The sequence below is a fragment of the Capra hircus genome, chromosome 27 (genome assembly GCF_001704415.2).
Source record: "Capra hircus breed San Clemente chromosome 27, ASM170441v1, whole genome shotgun sequence".
NCBI classification, from domain to species: domain Eukaryota; kingdom Metazoa; phylum Chordata; class Mammalia; order Artiodactyla; family Bovidae; genus Capra; species Capra hircus.
This window is the reverse complement of record NC_030834.1, coordinates 9,090,021-9,104,120: the sequence shown is the minus strand read 5'-3', so window position 1 is coordinate 9,104,120 and position 14,100 is coordinate 9,090,021. Positions and strand designations below refer to the sequence as shown.

The 14,100-nt window shown below is 48.7% G+C and overlaps 1 protein-coding gene across 2 annotated transcripts in view; it reads left to right on the top strand.

Annotated features, from left to right (window-relative positions):
- GPAT4 (glycerol-3-phosphate acyltransferase 4) overlaps positions 2,570–14,100 on the top strand; it is a 30,628-nt gene continuing 19,097 nt past the window's right edge. The window contains exons 1-2 of one of the 2 annotated variants that reach the window (XM_018041984.1): positions 2,631–2,711; positions 4,907–5,008. The gene's annotated coding sequence lies outside the window, so the exon portion shown is untranslated. Of the gene's footprint in view, positions 2,712–4,906; positions 5,009–14,100 lie in introns of both variants that reach the window. The other variant, XM_018041983.1, reaches the window with a different exon arrangement.

Genomic DNA, 14,100 nt, shown 5'->3' with positions numbered 1-14,100 from the left:
ATACACCTGCAGGATGTTTGTCCTGGAGAAAGAGTGTCTTTTGAAAGAAGTATCTTCCCAGTTCATAGGACCGTGTGTCAGACACACAACAAATGCAGTGATTGTAGAGGCCCATTTCGGGAAATGAACTCAAAGTTAGGATAGTGTGGGAGGTTAATTAAACTTCTCACTGAGCCCCTGAACCCTGTGATCCCCAGCTCTTAAAGGACTATCCTTCATCAGGTTTTTTAAATTACTCATGTAGTTTTAGTAGTATGACAGTATGCTCATTCTAGAATGTGAAAATACCTTTAATAATAATCTAAAAGTATAAATTCCCAGTGACAAGGGATTTGCTGTTGAATATAAGCCTGATCATGCTTTCAGCAACAAGCGTCCTCTGAAGGTAAACATACTTTGTGTCTAATTTTTCAAGCATTCGTTGTTCATTTTCTTCCTCCCATTTGTATTCCTCTTGCCTAGAAATGACCATGACAGAGATGTGCCCAGATTACCGGCCTTTGCAAAGAAAACTTTGGAGCCTCAGGGAATTACATTAACTCAGTTCTTATTGGCTTCCTCTTTGGAATGAAGTTTGATTACTTTCCTGAACTCAAAAGGTTTAGAGACAGTCCCAGGGAATGTGTGTGCCTATTCTCACGTGTGTGTGTGTGTGTGTGTGTGTGTTGACAACCAACAACTGCGTCTACTATTTGGTTGGGCAAAGAATCGATCAACAGCATTTGTGTTCATTCTCTAGTGTGTGTAAAATATTTTTAAATTTCAGAGTTACTATGCACAAAGAACTGCAGTGTATGGTAAAAATTGTGAAGAAATTTAAACACGAATACATATGAGCAAAGCAGGTGAATGGACGACTTCTACGTTTTAACTGATCCTGGGTCAAGAAAGGAGAGCAGATGTAAGAACCCCAAAAGCAGTTATGATGGTGGTGGCCACTTCAAAGCCTGATCCCTGACACTGATGATGTTCAGTTTCTTCTTTAACGGAACTTAATCTAGTTGAAGATTAGACATAGTCAGGCATCATTCAGCTCTGCACCATTGAGACCAAAGTTCATTAAACGAATGAATAAATGATTAAGTTAGTGAATTCGGGAAAAGTCCCACAGGTATGGTAGCATTTAGCATGAGGAGGGGCAGCCCCGTGTCTGGGAGCAGAGCCATCATTCCTATATGTTGTTTTTGAGGCCTAAGAATGTGGACGTTACCCTCAAGACCCACTGTCAGGTCATTTAGTGTGGATTGGCAATCTGACAGCAGTGTGCAGAAGAAACTAGGAGAGAGGGCTTGACCTTTTAAGAAGGAAACGGCTAATTTTTTTAAAAGGAGGATCAACTTTAAGACAGATGATATAAGCTCGGGTCAGGCGTTTGAAGTTTGAAGACATGGTGAGAAAAACAAGTGCAAACTTCAGCAGGCAGTAACCAGACTTTAGCAGAGGGGTTGGTTCCAAGTTGAGGTAGACATTGGAAAGCTGCACCTTCGAGGGGACTCGGAAATACCTACACCAACCCTTGAACTCCTTGGCTTTTCGCTAGCTGGCAAAGGAGACTCTGATGATGGTGGTGGTGGTGGTGATGTCAGTTAGCATTTCTTGAGCGTGCCGACCGTAAGCGACCTGTATCTCACTGTATACTCACGACGGCCCCAAGATGACAAGGCCGTTTGATGACTCAAGCCTCTTTAAGCTAATCAGGGCTGATTTCACTCTCTTCAGAACCTACAACGAGTGTTCCTAGGGCGAAGCAGCCAGTATTCAGGTCCTGGCGCAGCGCAGAAGCGTGGAGACCCGTCTTTAGGAAATGGCAACCCACTCCAGTTTTGTTGCCTGGAGAATCCCATGGATGGAGGAGCCTGGTGTGCTACAGTCCACGGGGTCGCAGAGTCGGACGCGACTGAGCGAGTTCACTTTCACTTTTTCACTTTCCCCTTATTAGAGCAGGAGTCTCGGGAAGGCACGCGCCAGGAGCGCCCAGGGCGCTCAATACTGGTCTCTGCAGCAGCTAGCCCGGCGGGGTCAGCGGTCTTCGCCCGCCTGCTGGCAGCTCCGCAGCTCCTGGGCGCGCCCACTTGGAGCTAGTGACGCGGCAGCCCGTCTCTCCGCCTCCCCCACCGCCTCTCGGCTCCCCGCCTCCTTGACCCACCACTTGGCGCCTCGTCTGCCGGTCTCCCCGCGCCCCGCCCCTCGGAGCCCCGCCCCTTCAGCCCCGCCCACCTGTGACCCCGCCTCCTCGGCCCACCACTCTGCGCCCGGTCGGCCTGTCTCTCCGCGCCCCGCCCCTCGAGTCCCCGCCCACTTCTGGGCTCCGTCTCCCCTGCCCACCACTCGGCTCCCTGCCTGTCATCTCCCCGCGCCCCCCTCCTCAGAGCCCCGCCTCCTCAGCCCTGCCCACCCCTGGGCTCCGCCTCCCAGCCTCCCCGGCCCACCACTCGGCTCCCCGTCTGCTCATCTCCCGGAGCCCAGTCCCCTATCTCCCCGCCCCTCGGGGCCACGCCCAGCTCTGCCGGGCGCGCGCTGGCGCGTAGGTGCGGGGCGTGAGGTTAGACGGCGGCGGGCGGGGGTGGAGCTGGGACGCGAGGGTCACGTCAAGGCGGCGTAGACAAAGGGCGGGCGCGCGCACGTCCTTACGCACGCTCGGGGCCGGCGGCGGCGGCGAGGGCGGGACGCACGGTCCGCGGAGGGATTTGGCGTCCGGAGCCCCACGCTTGGTGAGTCGTCCGCTGCCGGCTGCTTCCTGAAGGTCACGAGCCTCTAGCAGGGCTGGGGGTTTGGGCGGGTGCCCGCGAGGGCCTGGTCGGGGGACCGCCGTCTCCCTGCGCCGCCCCGGCGTCGGGAGGCACCACTGCCGCTGCCGGGGTGGGGGGTTCCGGGTGGTGGAGCGGCCCGCCCGTCCCCGCCGCGCCCTCCGTCCGGGGCCGGGCCCGCGCCCCCGCGCCCTCGCGCCCCCGGCGTGTGAGAGGTCATGGGGAGGCGCTGTCGCCGTAACGGCTGAGGCGGCCCCAGGATGTCGGTTTTCCGCTCTTGATACCCAAGGGAGCCCCATTTTGCCTTTCTTGGGGATTTCCCAAGCCTCGAAATCCTTGCCTTTTGGTTTTGATTTCACGCCCCGCGAAGCATCCTCCTACCAGAGGAGTTAGTGTATTTGCTGGCTTACCGTGTCACCGAGGGCTTTAAACTTTTGCCGTTGAAAAGTTAGGGGAAATGTACACCGTATGAAACACCACACTTCTGTGGAAGACAGCCCCGTACCGGACCTTAGTGCCTCACCGCCCAGGGAAGGTCTCTGTGCCGTGTGGACCTGCTCATGAATAACTTTATTGAGGTCCGTTGAGGATTTCCCTTTCTGGTTCATTTCCCTTAATTTTGGTTGAAGTTCGAGTACCTCTGCTTAGTTCCGTGTCGTGTAGATTCTACCTCAAACCAAGAGAAATGGCATGAAAAGCAGTTATCCTTAGACCAAAGATTGTAGAAAAAGAGCCCTGTGTCAATGCCAGTTCGATATTCTTTTCTCATTTTCACAACGGTTTTTTTTTTCAATCTTGTGTTATGTAGATTTTCAGACAGAGAAGTAGGTAGAGCAGTGAACCAGCGTGTATGCCTCATCCAAACTCAAGAGCTCACCTATGATTGAGCTTGTCTCATCCCCCTCACGCCGCCCCCGTATCTCTGGGATAAATCCTTGATGTTAAAAGTAGCTTGAGAGTCAGAATAAAAATCTTACTTTATGACTTAGCATTGGGGCTGAGCCTACCATTACAAGGCCTTCAACTCAGAAGCACTTAATGGCATTGAAGAAGGATCAGAAAAGGCATCTAAAATAGTTAAGCGGCTGGAGGACAGGTTAAAACAAAAGGTGGGGATGAGAGCTTCCAGAGCATCTTGTCTTAACTTTCATTTCTGATGAGCCCTCAAGGCCCAGAGAGATTCAGTGACTTGTCCCTATCTGCAGAGAATGTAAGAAAGAGGTTGAACTGAGGCTGGAAAAGACGTCTCCCGAGGCCGCATCTACCTCCTGTACCCTGCTGCTTGCCTTTGGGCATTTTCTCTGGAAAAGAGAAAAGTGTGAAAGGGCTGTGATTGAAAACTCTTCCGATGAAGGGCTAGGGTGGGCATATAGGATCCTTTCTGCCAAAATCTGGAATAATGAAACTTTGGGATAGATCTTAAATTATTTCTTTAGCTAGACTTGGGACAAACTGAGGAGTTCTCATCATAGCTTTGAGGAAACATGGGAAGATGCTGACCTTAAAGTGGAATTCCAGACTGAGAATGAGAAGAAACTTGAAGATTGAGATTAACACTCATAGCTATTTAATGAAGCGTGACTAAGAGAAACTGGAATGATTTTTAGGGGGGTTGACCCTTGGCTTCCCTGGTGGCTCAGACAGGAAAGAATCTGCCTGGATCACAGGAGACCCGGATTCTATCCCTGGGTTGGGAAGATCTGGAGAAGGGCATGGCAACCCACTCCACTATTGCCTGGAGGATCCCATGCACAGAGGTGCCTGGTGGGCTACAGTCCATGGGATCACAAAGAGTTGGACACGACTGAGCAAGTACCTTACTTACACTTGATGTTATGCTCTTGGTAGCATCAAAAACAATATCACCCTCCCATAAAACATCTTTCCTTGACATGAGCAGATAAGAATCCAGCACTATGTTCGTTATAGGTTAAACTTTTTTCTTTTAAACCATAATCTGCATTTTCTAGCATACTTTATCCAGTAAAGTTTCCTTGTCTCAAGTAAGACAGGTAAATTCAGTACCTGGGCCTTAATTTTTTTTTACCCTTAAATGCTGCCTGAGGGATGCTGTGAATTCTTGTATGTAGACTTCTCTGAGTTTGCTTGTAAGTTCAGTTTGTATGATATGACATAATTGTTTATAAATTTACTTTCAGGATGGAATTTTCTTCTGTGAGTTTGTGACCTAAATACAGTAATTGTCATGCACATCTAGCTTATGGAAATGCGGCTCCAGTGAACAGCATCTGGGTATCTTGGTAAATCATTACCCCTGAAGACATGGGGGGGTTGGGGGAATTGTTTTGTTTTGTTTTGTTTTTGAGGGGCAAAGGTGGTGTGTGCTGGAGAATATGGTCCTGGTCAAGCTTGAGCTGTACTGCAGAACTGTTTCTTCAGGTAAAACAGAACCTCATCATAACAGGTCATTTACATCTTACTGTATCATTAGGCTCATGGCCGGGTGGGTACCTGAGCAAGCGTCGTTAGTGCCCTGTATAATAGCGCTTACCGTAGCATGAGGAATGAATTTTAGAGTTAGGAGGAGCATTATCAGTGCTTGGGGTTCCTCATAAGTCCTTCAAGGCACTCTTTCCTATAAAACATGGACATGCACATGCCAGCAGCCATATGGAGGCTGGCCTGCTCTCTTGGGGCACTAAGGCAATGGCACCCCTCTCCAGTACTCTTGCCTGGAAAATCCCATGGACGGAGGAGCCTGGTAGGCTGCAGTCCGTGGGGTCACTAAGAGTCGGACACGACTGAAGTGACTTAGCAGCAGTAGCAGCGTAAGAATTGTTAGGCTGTTTTGCTTCCTATTAGATGGTGAGCTCAAGATCTGCAACTCCAGAAAAGTACTTTGTAAAACGTAGGCATATAATACACTTCTGTTGACTTTTTAAATAGAAAAACAAACCAAAAAACCAGTGAGGGGACTTAAATCCACAAAAGGTGAATGACTTACTGACGGTCACACAGAGCAGAGAGTAACCGAGCTGAACGTCCAACCTCAGACTGGACTCCTGAGTCCAGTTCTTAGCCCCTTCCTTTGCATGGTTCTCTTCACACCTCAGAGGACTAGGGAGGGGAAGGTACTATATGTGTAAATGTTTTTCCTTACTCGTTGGAGATTTCATTATCTTCAGGGTCTGCCTCAAAAGTTTGTGGTCAGTGTTGAGTAAAAGAAAACAGGTAATAATCTTAATAATTTAACTCAAATTATCCAGACTCTCTTCAACATGTAATCAACATACAATCCCTTTGTTACATTATCTGTTTTGAATTGGAGAATAATTGCTTTACAGCATCGTGTTGGTTTCTGCCATGTATCAGCATGAATCAGCCATAGGCGTGTGTCCCCCCTTCCCACCTCCCACTGCATCTCACCCTTCTAGGTTGTCACAAAGCAGCAGACTTGAGCTCCTTGTATCATATAGCACATTTCCACTGGCTGTCTAATTTTACATACAGTAATGTATATGTTTCAGTAACATACAAGCTCTTAATGAGATCTTTTACATTCCTCTTTTTTCACCCTGAATCATTGAAATTCCAGTGTCTTGTTTTTACAGCTCATTTCAATTTCGACTGTCCACATTCTCCAGTGCTCAGGGGTTATACATGGTTAGTGGCTGCTGTATCAGACAGCACAGAATCACTGTCAACTGAACACAGAGATGAAAGAGTGTTTTATGTTCCTGGTAGAATGCAGGTCTGAGGTTAGAGGGTTTTTTTCCATTGCACTGGGTCTTTATTGTGTGAGCGGGCTTTCTCGAATTTCGGTGAGCGGGGGCTGCTCCTCGTTGCAGCACACAGGCTTCTCACTGGGGTGGCTTATTTGTTGCAGAGTGTGGTCTCTAGAGCTTGGGCTTCAGCAGTTGAGGGGCCCAGCTTTAGTTGCTCCATGGCATGTGGGATCTTCTCAGACCAGGACCCTGTCCCCTGAATTGGCAGTCAGATTCCCATCCACTGTGCCATCAGGGAAGTTTGTGGTTTTGGTCATGAGGTTTTTTTTTTTCTTTCTTTCCTGTTTCAGAGATTTCTCTTTGCATATTTAGGGTTGTTTCAACCTTGTGGCAAGTTGAACAAAGAAGTCCCATGTTTTACAGATTTTGCTTTTGTGATGAAATGCTTTCTCATTTTAAGTAAGACTGCTTAGTCATAGGGGTGAGGGAGCTTGACTTTTAAAAAATGGGTAGCGACAAAACTGAGTAATAAAATAACCGAATAAAAAATAAAGATTTTCACACTTCACCAGGGAAAACATTCAGATGGCCAGTAAGCACACGGAAGATGCTTCATATCGTTGGTCACGAGGGAAACAAAACTGTGAGATAAACACCTCACATCCATTAGCCTGTCTAAAATTAAAAAGATCGATTGTAACAACTGTTGGTGAGGATGTAGAACAGATGGAACTTTGGTCACTTTTGGTGAGAAGTAACAATTGTTGGTCCAACCAGTTGAGAAACCGGTTTGGCAGTTTCATCAAAAGGTAAATGCTACCTCAATCCACTCCTAGGTATTTGTACTTAGCCAGGAGAAGTGAAAGTATGTGTCCTTACGTGGCTGGTAGGTAGCGGCTTTATTTGTAACAGTCCCTGACTGGAAGGACCAATGGCTGGGTGAGTGGGTAAAGAAGCTGTGGCCTGTTCTACCCAGGGCCACAGCTCAGCAGTAGGGACTGACATGGGCAGCAGCTGAATGGTTCTCAAAGGGATTATGCTAAGTAAAATAAACCAGGCACAAAGGTCCTGAAAAAAGAAGGACAGGAAGTTGCTTCCAATTACACATACAATACTCAGATATCAAAGCACCAATTTTCAAATGGAGTTCTGAGAGTAGTGTTCAGGGTCTTAAAGCCCCAGCAGATCAGATTGTCCTTTCTTCAACTGATGACTCCAGAATAGCGATGTGTCCTGTATCTTTGTCCTTTTTTTTTCTTTTCTGGTGATGTTGCTGTATGTTGAACTTGGTTCCACGTTACTTATTACCCAGATCCAACTCACATGAGGCCTTTCTGGGCAAGGAGAAAGTATTTAGGCCTTAACTGAGGTCGACCTCAGTTAAGATAATGGCCCTGAAGCTGACCATATTCCTGTCTTCTTCCCAGTAAGTTGAGTCATCCTTGAGCCTGACATGTCCTGGCTTTGTCTTGGACCATCTGTTTTATTCAGGATTGCTGTCGGCTGTAAGCGTATCCCTGGATTTTCAGCAGTTGAGGTTTGCTTCACCTAGCAGCTCTGGGCTGCCCGTCTCCTTGGAAATGTGTTTACACCTTTCCTCCTGAGCAGCAGCATCCCACTCAAGCAAGTTTCATACACTCCACTCCTCTGACACGCTCGACAGCAGATTCACCCCAGTGTACATTTCCTCTGCGTGCGTGCCTTTATTTACCATCACATCAAAATGGCATTTGCTGGTCTGTGACCTGACCGAGTAAACTCAGAAAAGTGGATACCTGCCCCAGAGCAAAGGAGAGGCTAGAACATAGAAAGACCCCTAGATGGGGACACAGATCTGAGGTGTAGTCCTGCCTCTCTAACGGGCCAGCTTTGCAGCTCGCCTCAGTCACTTAACTCTTCCAAGGCTCAATAATTTAAGCCATTAGAAGAGCTTGGATTAGAGTTCTTGGTGATTGACTAATAAAGTCATGGCTTGCTCTAGCCATCTTTGGGGTTGTAAATGCCTTTCTGCAGCAGTGGTGTCAAAAGCAGATTTCTCCTTAGTGTTACGTCATGGCTTGGGAAACACATTCCAGTACCCCTTCTCTGTAGTAACAGGAACTTAGCATAGTAGTAATGATGTGTTTTGAACATTTCCCTTGTTCTAGGCACTGTGAAAAGTGAACAGGTTTTTTTGGTAGGTGGTGTTGAACAGAAGCTTAAAGAAATTTAAGTAATTTACTCAAAGTAACAGACTGGGCTTCCCAGCGCGGTGAGTGGTAAAGAATCTGCCTGCCAGTACAGAAGACTGGAGTTCTATCCCTGGCTTGGGAAGATCCCCTGGAGGAGGAAATGGCAGCCCACTCCAGTCTTCTTGCCTGGGGAATCCCAGGGACACACAGAGCAGCCTGGTGGGCTGTAGTCCACGGGGTCGCAAGAGTCAGACTTGACTGAAGAGCAGAGCACCCGTATGCGCACACTCACTCAAAAACTAGTAAAGTGATCAAGTTAGGTTTCAAATCCTAGTGTCTTTCTTTCAATTCCTGTCTGCAGACATTACCAAATGGTCCCAAGGTGGGTAGAATCAATTGCCCCAGGTTGGGAACTACTGCTCCAGTTTATGTTTAGTATGAGTTTTTAGAAGTAGAGTTGCTGGACCTAAGGTTATATGTAATTTAGATCCTGATGCTGATTACCGGATTGTTCTGTGTAGAGGTTGTGCCCTTGTGCGTGCCAGTCAGCAGTGTTTGAGGGTCTTTTCTTTTTCCGCCAATAGGACGGGTTATCAGAAGCTTGTTTTGCTGCCTCACTGGTTTTCATGCTCGTTTCTTGACAGCTGACCTTTGTCTGGGCTCTTAGTGCTTGCTAGGCACCATGTAGTAGCTTGTGGTCTGTGGATTTTGTGACATGCTTTGAAATGCCTTCCTCCCTATTCAGCCTCTTAAAGTTTGGTACTTAGTATTGTGGACAGCACCCAGGGTGTCCCTGATCATACTGAAGTAATCATAGGTGCCATTTATTGAGATCTAACGTGTAACGGACATTGTGCTTAGTATGCTTTAAAAATACGCTATCTCTGTGTTGCCTAAGCACTTACTTTTCATACAAAGGCCTGTCTCCTTGTTTCTGAGTGGGTGTGTGACATCTCCCTGGACAGCAGGTGTGGCCTCCTGAAGTGCAGGGTGTGTCACAGAGCCACCGAGAGTTGACAGAAAAGCAGTTTCTGCAGCCGGGAGTGTAGTAGTCCCTGCCTGAGCTTCCCAGGTGGCGCTAGTGGTAGGGACCCCGCCTGCCAGTGCAAGAGGCGAGTTCATCCCTGGGTCAGGAAGATCCCCCAGAGAAGGAAATGGCCACCCCTTCCGGTATTGCCCAGAGAATCCCAGCAACAGAGGAGCCTGGCGGGCTGTAGCCCATAGGATCCAGAGGGTCGGACACAACCGAAGCAGCTCAGCACACACATGCCTGGTGATTGAGTCAGAATTGGTTTAGAAGCCTCAATTTAAATTTGTAAGATCTCTCTGTTATTTTCTCTTCCAGAACTCTTTTTTTTTAAAAATATATATATAAGTTGAAGTATAGTTGATGTATAATCTATGTTACAGGTAAACCATATAGTGATTCATAATTTTTAAAGGTTATACTCCATTTATAGTTATTAGTATTGTCGAATATTGACTGTATCATCAATGTTGAATAGTATATCTTTGTAGCTTATTGTATACCTAATAGTTGATACCTCTTAATCACTTACCCTTTTACTACCCCTTCCCTCTCCCCACTGGTAACCACTGGCTTGTTCTCTATATCTGTGAGTCGGCTTCTTTTTTGTTACATTCTCTAGTCTGTCTCTGTCTGACTTATGTCACTCGGCATAATGCCCTCCAAGTCCATCCACATTGCTGCAGGTGGCAGCATCTCATCTTTTTATGGCGGAATGCTGTTCCGCTGTGTGTGTCCCGCACATCATCTCTGTGGGTTCATCTGTTGGTGGACGCTTAGGTGCCTTCTATATCTTGGCTGTTGCAAACAACGCAGCCGGGGACATTGCAGTGCGCGTATCTTTTTGAATTGCTGTTTTTTGTTTTCTTTGGATGTGTGCCGAAGAGTGAGATTGCTGGATCGCATGGTGCTTCTGTTTATAGTTTGTTGAGGAAGCACTATCCTGTTTTCCACAGTGGACACGCCAGTTCACATTCTCACCAACAGTGTATGAGAGGCCCCTTGTCTCCACCCACGACTCTTTTCTTGTTGACAGTCGTCAAAGTGTGAAGCGATGACTCTGTGTGTGCCTTTTTGCGGAAGATGTGCCTGTCGGTGTGTGTGTTTACCACGACATGCTTTCGTACCTAACGTGGTATGCGGCATGGAACGTGTGCCCTGAGCTGGTCACCCTGAGAACTGAGAAGCCCTGAGAAGTGGCCCATTTTGGAGGCTCCAGTTTGCACCCCAGGGTTGAAGAGTCTCGTTAGCTTAGAGGTGGACTGTCAGCTTCCTGGGATGAGACCACCTTCCCTCCCGAAAGGCTCAGAACTTGTTGGTTCTTAGGGTTTCCTCGGACTGGCTGGACTCCTGGGGGAACGTTGGTCCAAGTGACTCTGGATCTGGCTGAAAGTGGGGGAGGCGAAGAGAAGGAGTGACTGTTGCTTTGAGCTGATGACTTCCCCTGCTTCCTGTCAAGCAGTTGCAGTTCTGTTTACGTGAAGCAAAATGGTTGCCTTTCCTGCAAGAGCATTTATCTAGACACTGGTGTGACAGAGTTCTGATGTGAGCAGTTTGCCATATTTCCAGAGACTGGAGTCCGTGTTGAGGGGCCTTAAGGCACCAGGACTTCGCTGTGACGGCTGCTCTGCGATCCAGCAACATGTTTGGGGGCCCATCTGATACCCACAGCTTTCTCACCTCGTCCCTACTTCTAAGAATCCACGGGAGGATTGTTCAGCGTTGGCCACAGAACTTGTTTGGCTGGTTGCTGTTCTGTGTTCTGGAGTCTGGTACTCCGGGGTGGAATCTGGGTAGGGGGCTAGGGACAGCGGGGCAGTTTGCTGCCGCTGAGGGGAGGAAGGAGCAGTGGGGTCAGGGGTTTGCAGGCTGCTGCTGTGAAGGGTCCCCTAGTAGATAGCTGAGGCTTTGCAGGCTGTGGTCTTGTCACATTATCCTTTTTCTTAAGACTGTCTATAAAGATGTAAACACTGTTCCTAGGTCATGAACCTTGTCAAAACTGGCTCTGATTTGGCCTGGGGACCTGGTGTGCCCACTTCTGAACTAGGTGAAGTAATTAGTTTATTGCTAAATGTGTTTACTTTCATGTTTTGAGGACATGAACCCAGAATAACCTTGGGAATTCTCGGTTGGTTGTGGTCCAGAGTAAAGAGATCTAAGCTCTGACTTGGGAAATCAGAGTCACCCTGGTGTCGGTCACCTTGGGCCCATGGACGTCAAGGTGACCGTGGCCAGTGTGACAGCAGCTATCCACTGGCACAGGGGTGGGGGAGCCGGATGGAGATGGCCCTGGGATTAGGCTGGAATTTGACAGGTTTAAGGAAGACAGTGACTCAGCAGATTGACTTGATTTTAGTCTCAGAAATAGATCTGAATTCCTGAATGTCCTTTGGGACACTGTTGGAAATCTGGCGTGTACCGACAGCTTGACCAGTTTATAGAAATGGGCAACCAGGTTTGTACCTTGGATTCTGAGAACAGCAAATTCTGCTACAGGAATCCAGATTTGTCTTGTGGTTTCTCCCTGGTCACAAGAAGTTCTACGCAGCTTGCCCGGCATGGAGGAAGTGTTAATGTAGCTCAGGGTGTTTGAGAGAGAGGAGGGCCTGGGGGTTACAGAGCGGGGCTGGGAAGTGGGCGCCCTCGTCCACGTGCCTCCTCTGCTGATTGCAGCTGTGCAGCCCCAGGCAGCTTCCCCCTCTCTGCCTCTCTTCCCTCACCTGTCCACAGCAGGGCTGACAGTAACTCCACCGTAGGGTGCGGTGGGAGTTCGGTGAGCTCAGCGTCCGTCTTGGTAGTGTTGCATGAGCATTAGCGATGACCGTGTGGAAGCGGAAGTGGAGGACCACTGCCCCTGAAACAGCGTTGTCTTAGTTTCCCTGCCAGGGGTGTGGGACGTGGTGGGAGCAGTTAGGGGTCAGGGAATGGGGTCCGGGTCTCCCCCGCTTAGTTCCCTAAGTGGTAAAATGGAGAGAATACATATTGACAGGTTGTGAGATAACACGAGAAAGGCCTCTGAGCTCTGTACTGCAGTGGACAGGACTCATGGTGAAGTCAGGCACCTGCTCACCTGTTCCATTTCTTGAACTGTTAAATGTACTGGAACCAAGCCAGAAGGAGATTGGTATGAGGACAGAAATGTTTGCCAGAGAAAAGTGAGAGGATGCTCCCATGTTTGGAACAAGGGACAGTATTAAGTGAAAGAAGCCAAGAAGGCTACATCCTGTAAGATTCCAATTAGATGACATTCTGGGAAAAAATCTTAACTGGAGACAGTGAAAAGATCGGTTATTTCCAGGGGTTGAGGGCAGGGAGGGATGAAAAATCAGAGCCCAGAGGATTTTTAGAGCAGTGAAGATACTGTGTGCGCTACTGTAATGATGAGCACATATCACTGTCCACTGTGCAGTTGCCAAAACCCTTAGCATGTACAACCCCAAGAGTGAGCCCTAATGCAGACAGCCTTTCTAATAGCAGAGCGGGCGGAGCCCCTGGTGGTCTAGTGGTTAAGAATCCGCCTGCCGATACACGGGACACAGGTTTGATCGCCAGACCGGGAAGGTCGCACCTGCCGCAGAGCAGCTAAGTCCATGCACCCCAGCTCCTGAGCCTGGACACAGCCCTCGAGCCAGGCGCTAGTGAAGCCCGTGCACCTGGAGCCGAGCTCACACCAAGGGCAGCCGCTGCAGTGAGGCACCCGGGCGCCGCAGCTGCAGAGCAGCCCCTGCTCAGCGCAGCCAGAGGGAGCCCGAGCGCGTCAGCCAAGACCAGCACGGCCAAAACCAGAGCCAGAATAAGAAATCTTAAAAAAAAAAATGTGGCCAGAAAGCCTGGAGGAGTTAACCTACGAGGAAAATGTGACGGTATCTCGTGAAACTAAAACTGTACTTCTGGGAATCCCCTGGTGGTCCAGGCGTTAGAACCCCGCACTTCTACCACAGGGGCCACAGGTCCGATCCCCTTTTGGGGAACTCAGATCTCACAAGCCACACAGTGCAGCAAAAAAACCCCTGTATTTCCCAAGTCAGAAGTGGAAGACAGATGCGGTATATTCTCACATAAATGTGGCGTCCAGAAAATACGAACTTGCAGAAACAGAAGAGTGGTGGTTCCCAGGGGCCAAAGGGTAGGGGAGATGGGGAAATGCTGGGCAAAGGGTCAGTGTGCGCAGTTATGAGATGAGAACGTTCTGGCATAGTGATGACAGTTGAAAGTTGCGGAGAGGGTAGATCTTACATGTTCTCACCACATACACAGAAAAGGTGACTCTCTAACACACTGCTGCTGCTAAGTCATCAGTCGTGTCCGACTCTGTGCGACCCCATAGACGGCAGCCCACCAGGCTCGTCCGTCCCTGGGACTCTCCAGGCAAGAACACTGGAGTGGGTTGCCATTGCCTTCTCCAGTGCATGAAAGTGAAAGTGAAGTCACTCAGTCGTGTGTGAGTCTTAGCTACCCCATGGACTGCA